General features: G+C 38.5%; 1 protein-coding gene across 3 annotated transcripts in view; it reads left to right on the plus strand.

Annotated features, from left to right (window-relative positions):
* Nucleotides 1–17160, plus strand: part of SMAP1 (small ArfGAP 1) — a 221404-nt gene that overhangs the window by 162706 nt on the left and 41538 nt on the right. The gene's annotated exons all lie outside the window — the stretch shown is intronic.

The following is a 17160-nucleotide window of genomic DNA, read 5'->3' on the forward strand; positions in this document are numbered from 1 at the left end:
TCAAATCAAGTTATTTTAAAAGTTCAATAAAATTAAAAATTTTAATGTTTCAAGTTTTGTTCAAGTTTTACCTAATTTTTCTCAGTAATTAATAGAAGGACTTTTTAAAGCAGAAAACACTGTATATTTTAGTTCACTGTTTTTATAGGATTTAAATTATAGCATGCATTCAGCTTTATTTTTCATAGTCCAAGGCCAGAATCTATGAAAAATAATAATTTATATTCTATCTAAAAAGAATATTATAACATTATCAGTATGCTTACATGACAGCTATGTATTTATGAATGTACTTTCAGATGTAGTCTGTGACTGGTCACCAAGAAAAATACCCAGATCTTGGGCACATTTGTTTTGTATTAAAATCCCATTTTATAGACCTCTTACTATTTAGATATGGTTACCTCCAGAGTTTACAGTGTGACCTAATTTTCCCTATATTTGATTAAATGTTATTGTGTACAGCAAATACTAAGGTTAAGCCATTATCTAGGGCAATGACGAATTTTAAAAAGTGACTACAGTATGCATGTATGGTAAAGCTTTTGTGGCACACTACACAGATTATATTTCTATGCATACATTTAATCTGTATGGTGTGCCTCAAAAGTTTTATTGGAATGAATTTGGGATGGCTCCATTACTTGAGTTGTAGAGTTATAAGTGAGTTAAGTCCAAAGCAGAATGCAAGAAGTTGCAGAGGGATCTCACAAAACTGGATGACTGGGCAACAAAATGGCAGATGAAATTTAATGTTAAGTATGAAGTAATGCATATTGGAAAAAATCTCAACTATACATATACAATGATATGTTCTACACTGGCTGTTACCACCCAAGAAAACTATCTTGGAGTCACCATGGATAGTTCTCTGAAAACTTCAGCTCAATATGCAGAAGCGGTCAAAAAGGCTAACAATGTTAGGGATAGATAATAAGGTAGTAAATATAATGCCACTATATAAATCCGTGGTTCACCCACACCTTCAGTACTGTGTCTAGTTCTGGTCACCTCATCTAAAAGAGATTCAGCAGAATTGGAAACGTTTAGAGAATGACAACAAAGATAATGAAGGATATGGAACAGCTTCCATATGAGGAAAGACTAAAAAAAATTAGGGTTGTTCAGCTTAGGAAAGAGACAACTAAGGGGGAAATGACAGAGGTCTATAAAATGATGAATGGTATGGAGACAGTGAATAGGGAAGTGTTGTTTACCCCTTCACATAACACACGAACCAGGCATCATCTACTGAAATTAATAGGCAGCAAGTTTAAAACAAACATAAGGAGGTATTTCTTCACACAATGCACAGTCAACATGTGGATCTCTTTGCCAGGGGATGTGGTGAAGGCCAAAAATATAACTGGGTTCGAAAAGAATTAGATAAGTTCATGGAGCTGAGGTCCATTAGTGGCTGTTGGCCAACGTGGTCAGGGATGCAATCCCATGCTCAGGTGACCCTAAACTGACTATCAGAAGCCAGGAATGGAAGACGGGTGGATCATTCCATAGATGCCCTGTTCTGTACACTATGCCTGAAGCTCTGGTACTGGCCACTGTCAAAGACAGGATACTGGGCAAGATGGAGCATGGTCTGACCCAATATGTCAGTTCCTATGGTCTTATGCAAATCATCCCAAACATGTACAATTTAAACCTTTAGTACATCATACCTTCATGTATTCTGTATAGGTTACTTAGTTGTTTTGTAAAAACTTTTAGAAACATTTTAGGGAAGTTTTAAGTTTTATTGGTACTATTTTTGTACCACTCAATCCAAGTAGCTAGGTTCCTGAGTCCAGTTGTACAGAGGGCGAAATGATTAGAAATAAATATTAGAAGACAATTTAAAGTAGACTTTCCATACATAATATTGTAATTGTCATACATTTCACAATATATTATGTCTAGAAACAGGAGAGAGGGTCATGTGCATAGCTTTCCAATGATATCAAGTCCCTCTTTCTAGATATATCTGGGGATATTAGCAGGACTGAATTGCCTCTTGGCACCTCGGACCAGTGGCGCTCAACCTTTCCAGACTACTGTATCCCTTTCAGGAGTCTGATTTGTCTTCCATACCCCAAGTTTCACCTCACTTAAACTATTTGCTTATAAAATCAGACATAAAAATACAAAAGTGTCACAGCACACTATTACTGAAAAATTGCTTACTTTCTCATTTTTGCCATATAATTATAAAACAAATCAGTTGGAATATAAATATTGTACTTACCTTTCAGTGTACAGAGCAGTATAAATGAGTAATTGTCTATATGAAATGTTAGTTTCTACTGACTTTGCAAGTGCTTTTTGTGTAGTTGTAATGGGTTGGTGGTTTTCCCTCCCACTCAAGCTCAGAGGGAGGCCATTCCACCTCACTGGGTCACTGTGGGGTCAGCCCAGGCACAGGACAGGGCGATAAACAGTCTAGGGAGCTCAGGCTCAGGAAGGGCTGAACAACAGGCAGTCTGCAGGGCTCTGGCCTTCTGAGCAGGGTAGAGCAAGAAGCAGTTTTTCACCTAACGTCCTGACTCAGGCAGACGTCAGACAAATGCAGGCTTCTTGGTCTAAGGTAAGTAGGTGGCCACCCCAGGGATGGGGCAGCCGCAAGGGATAGGGAGACACAAGCCCACCCTACTCCACCAGGTCCCAGCACAGGGCCCTGAGGGTGGTGGAGAGCTTTGCCACTGGGTCAGCAGGGATCCCACCGAAACACACCAACCTGAGCACCAATTGCAAAACCGGACCAAAGTCTGATTTCCCTGGGCTACTTCCTGTCACAATTCGGTGAAGTGTTCCGGGGCCCGGGGTCATAGAATCATAGAATATCAGGGTTGGAAGGGACCTCAGGAGGTCATCTAGTCCGACCCTCCGCTCAAAGCATGGTCAATCCTCAAATAAATCATCCCAGCCAGGGCTTTGTCAAGGCTGACCTTAAAAACCTCTAAGGAAGGAGATTCCACCACCTCCCTAGATAACACATTCCAGTGTTTCACCACCCTCCTAGTGAAAAAGCTTTTCCTAATATCCAACCTAAACCTCCCCACTGCAACTTGAGACCATTACTCCTTGTTCTGTCATCTGTTACCACTGAGAACAGTCTAGATCCATCCTCTTTGGAACCCCCTTTCAGGTAGTTGAAAGCAGCTATCAAATCCCCCCTCATTCTTCTCTTCTGCAGACTAAACAATCCCAGTTCCCTCAGCCTCTCCTCATAAGTCATGTGCTGCAGCCCCTTAATCATTTTTGTTGCCCTCCACTGGACGCTTTCCAATTTGTCCACATCCTTCTTGTAGTGTGGGGCCCAAAACTGGACACAGTACTCCAGATGACTCCTTGACTGACTTCTTGTTGCTAACATATCTGAAGAAACCCTTCTTAACATCTCTTGCTAGCTGCAACTCCAAGTGTGAGTGTCCTATCTGATTTCACTCCTGCATGCCTGAGCAATATTTTTATACTCCTTCCTGATCATTTGTCCAAGCTTCCACTTCTTGTAAGCTTCTTTTTTTGTGTTGAAGATCAGCAAGGATTTCACTGTTAAGCCAAGCTGGTCGCCTGCCATATTTACTTTTTACTATTCTTTCTACACATCAGGATGGTTTGTCCCTGTAACCTCAATAAGGATTCTTTAAAATACAGCCAGCTCTCCTGGACTCCTTTCCCCCTCATGTTGTTCTCCCAGGGGATCCTGCTCATCAGTTCCCTGAGGGAGTTAGTCTGCTTTTCTGACTCCGGGGTCCGTATTCTGCTGCTCTTTCTTCCTTGTGTCAGGATCCTGAACTCGACCATCATGGTCACTGCTCTCAGGTTCTCATCTGCTTTTGCTTCCCCTGCTAATTCTTCCCTGTTTGTTAGCAGCAGGTCAAGAAGAGCTCTGCCCCAGTTGGTTCCTCCAGCATTTGCACCAGAAAATTGTCCCCTACACTTTCCAAAAGCTTCCTGGATTGTCTGTGTACCTCTGTATTGCTCTCCCAGCAGATATCAGGGTGATTGAAGTCTCCCGTGAAAACCCGGGCCTGCAGTCTAGTAACTGTAGTTAGTTGCCGGAAGAAAGCCTTGTCTACCTCATCCCCCTGGTCTGGTGGTCTATAGAGACTCCCACCACGACATCACCCTTGTTGCTCACAATTCTAAACTTAATCCAGAGACTCTCAGGTTTTTCTGCAGTTTCATACTGGAGCTCTGAACAGTCATACTGTTCTCTCACATAGAATGCAACTCCAACTTTTCTGCCCTGCCTGTCCTTCCTGAACAGTTTATATCCATCCATGACAGTACTCCAGTCATGTGAGTTATCCCACCAAGTCTCTGTTGTTCCAATCACATCATAATTCCTTGACTGTGCCAGGACTTCCAGTTCTCTCTGCTTGTTTCCCAGGCTTCTTGCATTTGTATATAGGCGCTTAAGATAACTTGCTGATCGTCCTGCTTTCTCAGTATGAGGCAGGAGTCTTCCCCTCTTGTGCTCTCCTGCTTGTGCTTCCTCCCAGTATCCCACTTACCTGAGGGTTTTGGTCTCCTTCCCCCAGTGAACCTAGGTTAAAGCCCTCCTCACTAGGTTAGCCAGCCTGCTTGCTAAGATGCTTTTCCCTCTCTTTGTTAGGTGGAGCCCATCTCTGCCTAGCACTCCTTGGAATACCATCCCATAGTCAAAGAATCCAAAGCCTTCTCTTGGACACCACCTGCATAGCCATTCGTTGACTTCCACGATTTGACAGTCTCTACCGGGGCCTTTTCCTTCCACAGAGAGAATGGACGAGAAGACCACTTGTGCCTCGAAGTCCTTTATCCTTTTCCCAGAGCCGCGTAGTCTGCAGTGATCTGCTGAAGGTCGTTCTTGGCAGTATCATTGGTGCCCACGTGGAGGTCACATCCTGCCAAATTTCTTCACCATCCTTCTGTCCCCGCTGTGCATCCTACTCTGATTCTTCAGAATGTTGTCCCTGTAGAAGCATATCCTGACGTCTGTCTGGGAAATATTCATTTTCTCTTATGCAGCGCAGGGTTGATACTTGTTTCTCCAGACCTTGAACCTTCTTTTCCAATATGGAGACCAACTTGCAGTTTGTACAGACAGTCGCTTCTGTCCTGTGGAAGAAAGACAAACATGGCACATTCTGTGCAGGTCACAACAGCTGATCGTTGTCTCCTTGGGATATTCAGCTGCTGGCATACTCAGAGGCTCCTCTCTGGATTTGGTCTCCTCTGGGGACAGGGGACTACTCGGTTTGGTCATAGGCAGCAGGCAAGAGGCCTCTGTCTTCTTCCTTGGATTCTCTTCAACTAAGCTGGAGGCCCTGCCTCTTACCCTTCCTGTCCTGCCTCTCACTTCTAGCATGAGGGCTCCCGGTCCGGCCCAGCTACACCCACTCAGGTGCAGAGAGTAGTCCCTTCCCCTCTGGCTCAGAAGGAGGATCCTCTGCTTCCCTACAGTAGCCTGTTGTAAAACTAGGCAAATATCTAGGTGAGTTGATGTACACTCTGGAAGGTTTCTGCATACCCCCAGAGGTACATGTACACTTGGTTGAGAACCACTGCTTCAGACCACTGTTGTTTGGTGGGAGGAAGTCTGGCATCTTTCTGGGGGTGGTTTCTTTCTTTAAACTGTCTGTCTAAAAGCTGATCCAAGGATTAGAATGCTGGACATAGTCATTGAGCTGATGCATGAGTGGACAGTATGCTGGGAAAGTACTCAATTAGTAGCATTTAACCCATGAGTTTGCGGTTTATTGCATGGCTATCACCATGTGGTGTATAAATATATGGGGGCATCTCTGTCTTTAGTATTTTCTGCAAAATGAGAACAGCAAATATACAGAGCATAACTAGGCCATTGATATGAGATAACTGCAATTCGTACGGTACACACTATCAAGTATTTCCCTCGCCTCATTGGGGTGTTGTGGAAGTCTTGAATATGTTGGTCTCAAACAGCACAGATGGTGCTTAACAATAGTTAAGTTCATCAGAGGAGTGTTATTTCCAGCAGGCAACCCATTACTGATTTGTTCTTAGTTAAATTCAGACATGTACGATTTTGATTTTTATGTGGCTTATGTAATGCTGCTTTTGGTAATTACTCCATCAAATATGCAATGTAAAGTAGAGTTTGATTGTCAGAGAAATTTTCCTTAATTAGAAAATATGATGATTCAGTTCTACAGAGGAGCAATTCTCAGTCCACTTTCAAATGGAAGGGACCAACAAGTCCCTGTAGAATCAATTCTAGATTTTGAGAAGTGAATAGGGTAATTCACAGTAAGTTACTTATTGATTTATCTAGGTTCAACTAATGCGAGATATTGTTTTCATTTAAATTGGATTGAGTCAATATAGTATTGTCTTAATAGTACAAGCTGTTAAGATGTTTTTTATAAACATGATTCTTGACATAATAAAATGTAACATCAGTTTGTACAAAATCTTCTGTGTTCTTATTGAGCTAGAGTGAACAAAATATAGCGTAGATTATTTTAGATTTTTGTCCTGCAAGCCAGTGGTTTTCAACCTTTTTTCACTTGCGGACCACTAAAAAATTTCTAGTACACGTGTGGACCCCTTTGGAAATCTTAAACATAGTCTGCATACCACAGATTGAAAAACACGGTTCTAAGATAGATAAACTGCATATACGCTCCAATTCTGAATGATGTAAGAGAGCTCATTTCTGCAAATTGTTTTCAGGTCCTATTACTGTATGTACTTAAGTCCCCACTCTGTGGGATCTCACTGAGTGCTGTATTTTTGATACTGGGTATTGTGATGTGTGCCAACTATCTATAGGCAAGTTTTGCAAGAGCTTTAAATGCTACGGTTTTGGTAGCTGTTGGATTCCCAAGAACCACCTGTCTGCACAAAAGGAAGATAGACCCACAAAGCAACATAGGCATAGCAAGTTAAATTGTAAAACTTTACTCAGTTAGTTGAATTAGTGTTGCAACTAAATATGTACAGATTGTTTTGTTTTTATACTTAAGATAATGGAAAATTTTCCATCCATTCCTCATGAATTTGGTGCTTAAATGTTTTAGAATGGTATTCGCATGATGAGTCTTATTCACGTAGAACTGGATTATTTGCCTAGTTTAGTTATTATGTGGAACTGTGTTTTGAACAGTACACTGAACGTGGTTATTTAATTTCCTTACCAAAATGGATAGACTGAAAAGTGTTAGGCTTTCAGCTATGCTATCATATATTTAAAATGGCAGGGAAATGGAACAAAAATGCAGGAGTTAGAAAGTAAATGATTTTTGATTAAATTATATTGAGAGTAGTCTTATGAATTACAAGCAGATTGGCTGGTGAAGCTGCCACTAATGAAGACTTTAATAATTTGAACAAGACATCTGCTCAGCATGAATTACATTTTATGAAATTATTTTATCTAAGCAGGTCTATATTCTTGTTTATTAAAAAAAAAATTAAATAGTCTAATTTTTATCCACTCACAGCTGACTGCTTTCTACATTTGTTAGGACATGAATTTTATGTCTTCTGGTTTATTAGGACAAAACCTTAAAGCTGAATGACTGGCTGCATAAAGGTTTATAGCATTTTACTTGCTGCCGAATATGCAGGAACATGAGTGTGCATTTGGTAAATCCAAGCCAACCAATTATACTGTGATCAAGTGAAAATTTAGCGTAGGTGGAATCCATTTTATCATTACTATTTTTCAGTTAATATAGTAGCTAAAGAGAGATCAGATTATGAATAGATTATATAATCTATTTTTTCATTTTGATAAAGGATTTGTCACATACATTTTAATGGTAAATACTCAAAAGTGAGAACTTGATTTGTACTAAAAAGTGTTTTATAAAATTTACAAATGGATCCAGATAAGAAATGTAAATGTGATTTTATGTATTAAGTACTTCAAAGAGGGAATATTTACTGCTTTTGGTGCTGTAGGCACAACTCTGTGTATTGAAGTGCATCCGTGCTATGTCACCACATGAGACTTTATTATGTTGTTTTTTTTGCACCACTGGTGTCTAAGCAGTGCACAGTTTAAATTAACAAGTGATGATGAGAGCAGGACAGCTAGAGAGAAAAGACTGGATTTCAGAGAGAAGAACTGGCAGGATTTAGAGATGACTGGAATTAGGGGGGAAAAATAGGAGAGAGGATGGACGATGAAGTTGTTGACACAGATTAAAGCAAGAAATTGAGGACAGAATTTGGGGGAAGATGGATTTGTTTCTGAATATCGTCACTTCAAGTTGACAAGACACCGAGATGCCAGTTGCAGATGTGGGTTTGCATAGAGAGAGATTTCTCTGTTTCCTTTTGAACATAGGCCACAACTACCATTATTAACAGTATGCATATGACAAATATACAAAATACTGCAGCCAATATAGTACTAAAAAACCTGAAAGATATTACAATTATTATTCATAATAGTGGCAATTACTCTGCTTGGTATTTTATATCCAAAAGCAGAGTTCAGATAGTTTACAAAGGAATAAGGTAATGTAGCTGCATCCTGCCCACCAAAATAGCCCTGTATCCCTTTTCTGAAAGGCTGATTGAGCCCAAATGCAAGCAAGCCTTTCAGTTGTGATAACTAAAACTTCTTCCAGATAAATATACTTGACTGAAAATATTGTGTTTCAAACTTGTCTCCTCCTTCCTGGATATTACATTAGGCTCATTTTACTACCTCAATAAAGACTACTGCTAAAGTTTGTGACAACCACAAAATAGCCCATTAAGCAGTATGCATAAAAGCTGTAATGACTACAGAGATGTGTGGAATACAGAAGTTCTGTTTTGTGAAAATTCTGTTGTGGGGTTTTGTTGTTGTTGTTTCATTTTTGTTTGAAACGTTTCAGTCTGACAAAATTGAATCCGTGACTTCTATGACCTCCGTGACAGACACGAAACCCTAGTAATGCGTACACAGTTCATTGTAGCAAACTTTTACTAATGCAGTCTTTCATCAGTGGTAGCGTAGTGCCAGACTGCACAAATTCTCTTCCAGCTCTATGTGTTTCCTTGAGGAACTCTCACAGAGCATCTTCACAATCTAGCACCAGTCAAGACCTAGAAAATCCCTAATATTTGCCACAATGGTTATTAACCAGACTAATAATGTTAGAAATCAAAAAAGCATTTTAGTGCAGCAGGATTCACAAGTCAGCTTGTCAAGCTGTATTAGTCTGCTACAAAACATGGGGGCTTATTGTCATGCTGTACCTATAAACTAAATATAGCATCTTCATTATTCATGAAATACTTATGTATCCTATAACACTGTGGCTTTCTCTTCTTATCATACCTTTCTGTGCATACCATACATAGAGTATTTGTGTTTAGCATTTCTCAAGACAGATCTGTTCATAAAGCGAAATCAAGTGTGAGACCCACATAACCAAGACTATTCAAGGAGGGAACTTCTGTACTAATCAGGTATCTTTATGATTTTGGTGTAAAATTGACATAAATGGCTTCCCCCTCTCGAGGTCCCTTCCAGTCCATTTCTGTGATTCTGTGATAGCTGCACTGAAGACAAAAGGCTAACACCCAGATTTTGAGGTATTCAGTAATTGTTCCCGTTCAGTGTTCCAATACCTAACTGACTTAGGAGCCCAAGTCTCATTATCAGAAGTGACTTAAAAACCCATCCCAGATTTAGGGTCACTCAGAGTGCCTGAGTCACTTCTGCAAATTACACTTGGAGTCTTAAGTCAGTTGGGTGTTGCAACACTAAATGGAAAAATGCCAAAATACCTTTAAAAATCTTGGCCTAATAACTATTTTTCCACTTATTTAACTTGCTGCTTAGGAAGTAGAATGGCCAGAAAATGGAAATAAGTGATAAACATAGTGCCTTATGTAAATTGAAGGATAAAGAGGATCTTGAGTGGAAAATTTTAATTCCAGTCATGTAGTGAATATTGTCAATTACAAACAGCATTGTTTAGATGAAATAGTGGTAAACTGTGGTTAGAAAATTATTTGTCATAAAGATTACATTGAAGAGAAGATGTTAGTATACTTTGGTGAAGAACAGTTGCATATCACAGCTGTGAAGAGGGGACTGAGTGGTGCTTTAAATGAATAGAAAGTAACCTGTATCAGAATGAATTAACAACAGTAAAATAACACTTCACAATACTTTTTTTTTTAGCAAGCTGGGAAAAAATCTGTCCATAAACTGATTAGCATATATACAGAATGGATTCATTAGGTCTGAAGTATATTTTCCAAAGACTTATATACATGTAACAGTCAGCTTAAAATATCATGAACAAAAATAATTGTTGCCAAGCATATCTGGGTAACCCACTTTCTGTAAACTGGTAGGTTTGTATATGATCTTACTATGGAAGCTTACTGAGTGGTTTTCATGTTATTAAATAAACCCACTCCAGTGTTAAGGCATTTCATTTTGAATGTGACTAGATTTTCCTTAAATGAAAGAAAACATACTGGAATTTTTCAAAACAAATTTCAAGATAGGGTATTAAGTGATTTGATTAATATACTAACTGCAACTAGTGTATATTTGTATAAATAGAATGTACTGGATTTCTCTAACCGCTTGGTAAAGTGGGAAAGTAACAAACTGTAGAAAAGCAAATGTAGTACTGATATTCAGAAGTAACGTGATCCACTCTCACATCTGGAGGATAATGAAACAGTGAGCAGCATGGGTTTTCATAGAATAAATCTTATCAGGCTACCAACTGTCTGTTGTTAGAAATTCAGAATTAGTACATGAGAAGTATGCAGTAAATCTAATACATTTGGATTTTTGTAAAGCATTTGATAGTGCCTCATGAAATATTACGTGCAAAATTTATTTAGATTGATTTGAATAGGAATATTTTGATAGTAGCTGTTGCACTGTACAGAGTAAAAGGACTGGGGAACAAAAGATATAGCTCAAAAGTCTGCATGCTTGGAAAGAAATAGCTCAAACTGTATCAGCTGTTGGGAACTCCAGATCTATGTCTTTTTGCCAGTCCACACAGCCACAGAATCAAAAGTTTTCACAAATTTCCCATGCAGGTGAGCACTGGGAAAGTATGTCTTCTCTATTCTTTGAAATTGTCCCCAGTTTCTGTATTCTCCTTCCCAGTTCTTCAGAAAATGTCAAGAAAGGTAATAGAAGGGCCAGTCTGAATTATGAATTCTTATCTAACCTCACTTGGGAGCCAGACTTTACTTCCATTCCTTACCTCCAATCCCAATAGTTTCCTGGTAGTCCTGGGAAAAGTTGGATGTGGTGTCCCTTAGGCAGCAGGAACAGAGTGAACTCTGTACCAAAGGATTTCCTGATTGCACTTGTTGTGGAATTACTGCAAAATATATAATTTCAGTAAGATGACTTCTGCTTTCATGCTTGAAAGATACAACTAACTGAAGTTTAGGCATTTTGCCTGATTTATACAAACAAACAACCCCACATTTAAATGTGAGAAATTTCTGTGGTCCTTCTCAGGTGGTGTAAATTGGTACAGATCCACTGAAATCAACTTGTCTAACATTCATTGGTTGCATCTTCCAAATCTTTTCTACGGAAAAATCTTTCACAAAATCTATTTTAAGAAAAAATCTATAAAACCACGGTGCCAGGCACAATGCTTAGAAATAGTGGATTCTGAGAGCTTTTGGTAGGCCACTAGTTCACTGTGGACAGAAGTGGAAAGATAAATTTAACTGTTTCAGCTGGTTTGCATCCATGCTGTGACACTAAACTGGTACAGGCTGAAATTGCTTAGGCCAGTGTTTCCCAAACTTGGGACGTACCAGCCACCACTTCCCGCAGCCCCCATTGGCCTGCAGTGGTGAACCTGTGGACGCGGCAGGTAAACAAACTGACCCGGCCTGCCAGGGGCTTTCCCTGAACAAGCAGCGTGCCAAGTTTGGGAAACACTGGCTTAAACCAAATTTATTGGTAGAGCTAAGTATAATCTACTCCAAATTGAATGTGCGTAAACCAGTTGCATCCTTCTTGCTTCTGGATATGAAGTGTTCAAAAAATGTTCTAATCCCTTAGAATGCTTGTAAAACAACAAATTTATTTGAAGTAGAAAAGACCTAATGGATGTGCTTTCCTCTGTTCCTATAAAATCTCATTTTCATCAAATTATTTTCCTTTATATTGTTTGATATTTAGAAGGGTTTATCCTTCTTTGTTTTGAAAAATGAATAAATCCTTTAAAAGCTGCAGGACATTTCAGCATTAACTGTTCAAATGTTTTCTGCAAATACTTTTTTACATTTAATGTTTAAGGTTCTTTGTCAGTTTTTCCCACAATCTTGTAAATATTTTTTCACTAAATTATCAATCAAAATTTTGTTCATTTAGTGAAAAATTTACTTAAGGAAAAGAGCACTGCCAAAATTGGTTTGAAACAACTTTTAAGAGATTTAATGCAGTGCATGAAGAGCAAGGATTTATTGCTTGTAATAGAATGTGAGAAAAAGCACACACAATATGGCCAACCAGAAACATTAAAAAAATCATGAGATTTAAAAATAATAAATTGGGGGGTGGGGTACTTGCCTTCTGATTTGAGTCTTTAAAGTGTCCTTGGGTTACATTTTTGAGTTTTTCTCTGCAACCACGAGAACTAGAAATTTAGTTGAAAGCTAAGATTGTCACATAATCAAATGTCTCCTGGAATTGGGAATTTAAGTAAAACACCAAATATCACAACTTGCAAAACAAAAAAGCATAAGTTCACAACAGTACATATACATATAAATTCTGTACAGTACATATTGTTCCACGGTAAAATGCCACTGATTTTTTTTGTTGTAGTCGATGGGAAAGTTTGATCATGTTGTACAGTATTCCCAAGAGAAATTGAAAACACATCAGTTCCTGATTTGGGGTTTATCATTTGTGTTAGTTTTTCTTGTAAACTCTTTTTACTACCAGTTCCTGATCTGGCCTATTTATATGTGTAATAAAAGATCTTATGAAGCAAACAGAGTCATATAATTAAAACATTATTTGACCAAAAAAAAATTGACTCAATAAAATATTCTTACTGTATTTTTAAAGTAATGAGATTAATTTCCTGTAATAATCAATGTTTTTAAGCAAAGGGGAATATTATTTAAATTCCATCTGTCTAGTGCTTACTAATGAATGCAAGTCAGTGCTTTGCTTTTTATGAACACATGGTAGGGTTGCGTTTGAGACTAACCCTGTCATGCATTAATGCGTTTCAAAATGCTGTTTTCAGATTCCTGATAATCAGCCTAATTTGAGGCAATGAAAATTTTGCACATTTAGTGCAATTTTAACCTAGCTTTATTTTCAAAACAGTTGGTATATGTTGAGAAAAGCAGTCAATGTTTTTTTTAAAATATTAAGGTTATAACACAAGCAACATGTCAACTGCATTTCTTCTGTCAGCTGCAGTGACCCATGACAGACGATAGTGTTCCTTAAAGCAGGTGAAAAAAATCCAGGTGTTTATAATTTTTTGTAATTAATAATTTATGCACCTTTCGTGAAACATTTATGGTTAATTGTGATGAATATTTCTAGCTCTAATTTAAATTTCATTGAAAATATACTCAGTTGTGGGAGCCCTTTTTCTTCTGTCATTAGATTTTTCTTTGAATCCTTGCTGTTCATAATTTTACTTTTCAATATTAATTAGGTTATGATTTTTTAAAATTCAATACTAACTAGATTTTTATAAATACAACTGCAGATAAAAGTAGGTTTATATGTAAGTTTGACATATTTTAAAAAAAATGTTGGTCTGATATGAACGCTATTCTTTAGTGGGGTGGAGATCTTTACGTCTCCTCTAACTACAGCCCACCTGTTAGTCTGGGGTCTATACTCAATGTAAGCATTTCTATACATACTTTTTCAAGGGATACTTGTCTAAATAAACTGGGTATTTGTAGTCTGCAGGACCCCCAGCCACTGGAGGGTTGTTAGAATACAATGATGAATTTTATCCAAACTAACTAACTTCACAAACGTTAACTTTGTTGTAGCCCTCTTCCTGTTCATCTCCTTTTTGTACATAGGGAACATAAAGGATTGTCTAGATTAAGGACATTTGTATGAGTACACAGAATCAGACTTTAAGGTCAGAAGGGACCATCATGATTATCTAGTCTGACCTCCTGCACAACGCAGGACATGGAATCTCACTCAACCACTCCTGTAACAAACCCCTAAGTTACATCTGAGCTATTGAAGTCCTCAAATCGTGGTTTAAAGACTTCAAGGTGCAGAGAATCATCCAGCAAGTGACCTGTGCCCCATGCTGCAGAGGAAGGCGAAAAACCCCCATGGCTTCTGCCAATCTGCCCTGGGGGAAAATTCCTTCCCGACCCCAAATCAGCTAAACCCTGAGCATGTGGGAAAGACTCACCAGCCAGATACCCAGGAAAGAATTCTCTGCAGTAACTCAGATCCCACCCCATCTAACATCCCATCACAGGCCATTGGACATATCTACCGCTAATAGTTGAAGATCAATTAATTGCCGAAATTAGGCTATCCCATCCTATCATCTCCTCCATAAATTTATAAAGCTTTGTCTTGAAGCCAGATCTGTCTTTTGCCCCCACTGCTTCCCTTGAAAGGCTGTTCCAGATCTTCACTCCTCTGATGGTTAGAAACCTTCATCTAATTTCAAGTCTAAACTTCCTGATGGCCAGTTTATATCCATTTGTTCTTGTGTCCACATTGGTACTGAGCTTGAATAATTCCTCTCCCTCCATGGTATTTATCCCTCTGATATATTTATAGAGAGCAATCATATCTCCTCTCAGCCTTCTTTTGGTTAGGCTAAACAAGCCAAGCTCATTGAGTCTCCTTTCATAAGACATGTTTTCCATTCCTCAGACCATCCTAGTATCCCTTCTCTATACCTGTTCGAGTTTGAATTCATCCTTCTTGAACATGGGAGACCACAAGTGCACACAATATTCCAGATGAGGTCTCACCAGTGCCTTGTATAACACCTCTTTATCTCTACTGGAAATACTTCGCCTGATGCCTCCAAAGACCGCATTAGCTTTTTTCACTGCCATATCACATTGGCGGCTCATAGTCATCCTGTGATCAACCAATACTCCGAGGTCCTTCTCCTCTTCTGTTACTTCCAAGTAATGTGTCCCCAGTTTATAACAGAAATTCTTGTTATTAATTCCTAAATGCATGACCATGCACTTTTCACTATTAAATTTCATCCTATTACTATTACTCCAGTTTCAAGGTCACCCAGATCTTCCTGTATGATATCCCGGTCCTTCTCTGTATTGGCAATACCTTCCAGCTTTGTGTCATCCACAAACTTTATTAGCACATTCCTGCTTTTTGTGCCAAGGTCAGTAATAAAAAGATTAAATAAGATTCGTCCCAAAACCGATCCCTGAGGAACTCCACTAGTAACCTCCTTCCAGTCTGACAGTTCACCGTTCAGTGTGACCCGCTGTAGTCTCCCCTTCAACCAGTTCCTTATCCACCTTTCAATTTTCATATTGATGCCCATTTTTTCCAATTTAGCTAATAATTCCCCATGTGGAACCGTATCAAATGCCTTACTGAAATGGAGGTAAATTAGATCCACTGCGTTCCCTTTGTCTAAAAAATCTGTTACCTTCTCAAAGAAGGAGATCAGGTTGGTTTGACACGATCTACCTTTTGTAAAACCATGTTGTATTTTGTCCCAATTACCATTGACCTCAATGTCCTTAACATTCTCCTTCATAATTTTTTCCAAGACCTTGCATACTACAGATGTCAAACTAACAGGCCTGTAGTTACTCGGATCGCTTTTTTCCCCTTTCTTAAAAATAGGAACTATGTTAGCAATTCTCCAGTCATACAGTACAACCCCTGAGTTTACAGATTGATTAAAAATTCTTGCTAACGGGCTTGTAATTTCATGTGCACCTCTGCAAATTTCCTAGGAAATTCTAGGAAAGCCCTCATGTGGAAAGGCTCAGTGACTTGACCAAAGCCACAGAGGGCATTTGTTAAAGCCAGGATTAAAATGCAGGATACATTGGTTCTCAGCCCTATGCCTAGTCTGCAATTAGACCACTCTGCCAGCTGTGCTATTGAGCAGCCTCTCCTTGCCAGAGGTCATACTCACTGGGCAACAGAAAAAAAGATTTAACTATATACACTGTTGGGATGAATATAGGAAAAAATACTATCCTAAAATATGTATTAGAAGAATTTGCAGTGGCATTAATGTCAGCCTGTGTATCACTACATCCAGCTGCTGCAAACTAACTTGTGATCCTTCCAGAAATTGAGGGACTTATGGTCCAGGTCTTTATACATTCCAATAGTGAACCCTGAGTAATTGTTAGGGGAGGAAATGTAAGCAACCTGTAATCTTTAGGATGTGTCAGACTGTCAAACCTCATGCTCTATTTAGATCAATTTACATTTTCAAGGGTCTCTGCAAGAAAAAGACTAGGAGTCTCATTTTTTAAGTGGGGGGGGGGAGCTAGGATTCTTTGTTTCTAAATCTATCAAATTAAGCGTGCCTATGAACGTGGGTTTTTGCAGACCCAAATGCCACCTCCACACTCGCTAGCAGCTGAAAAGTCTGCCGTTTGAATAATAATCTCTTCCAACAGGGATGTCAAATGTGCTTCTTTACAAGTCTCATAACCTCCTCCACTCCCCAATTTTTCTTATTTTCAACTTTTTAAAAGCTTACAAACCTGGCGCTTTTTTCCACACAGGGAAAACTATATAATTAATTTGGTCTAATAAAATTAGTCTATAAATAACTTGAGCAAAATGAGTGAGTCATTCTTTTACTCAGTAACGGTGATTCCTAACAGTAAATGATTAACAATTAGTTTTTTAATATTATACTTTTCACTGCAGTTTTTAAATATTAGAAGTGTCCTAAACCCAGTAAATAATCCTGTAGTTAATATTGTTTTTAGAATTTTCATAAAACTGGTGAAAGAACAAGGGTATGTTTCAGTTTTTTTTCCTTTCACATCTCCTCCACATGTACTTTATTCTCATTAGGAAACAGATTCTGTAATCAGACTTCAATATGGAAAGTTAGTCTAGAAAACAAATTTTATTTGTGATGTATTCAAGAAATCTTAAAATCCTTATTCCTATTAAAGAAGCCTTGTACCATATATCTTAAAACTTATTTATGAGTGTGAATA

The sequence above is a fragment of the Lepidochelys kempii genome, chromosome 3 (genome assembly GCF_965140285.1).
Source record: "Lepidochelys kempii isolate rLepKem1 chromosome 3, rLepKem1.hap1, whole genome shotgun sequence".
Classification (NCBI taxonomy): domain Eukaryota; kingdom Metazoa; phylum Chordata; order Testudines; family Cheloniidae; genus Lepidochelys; species Lepidochelys kempii.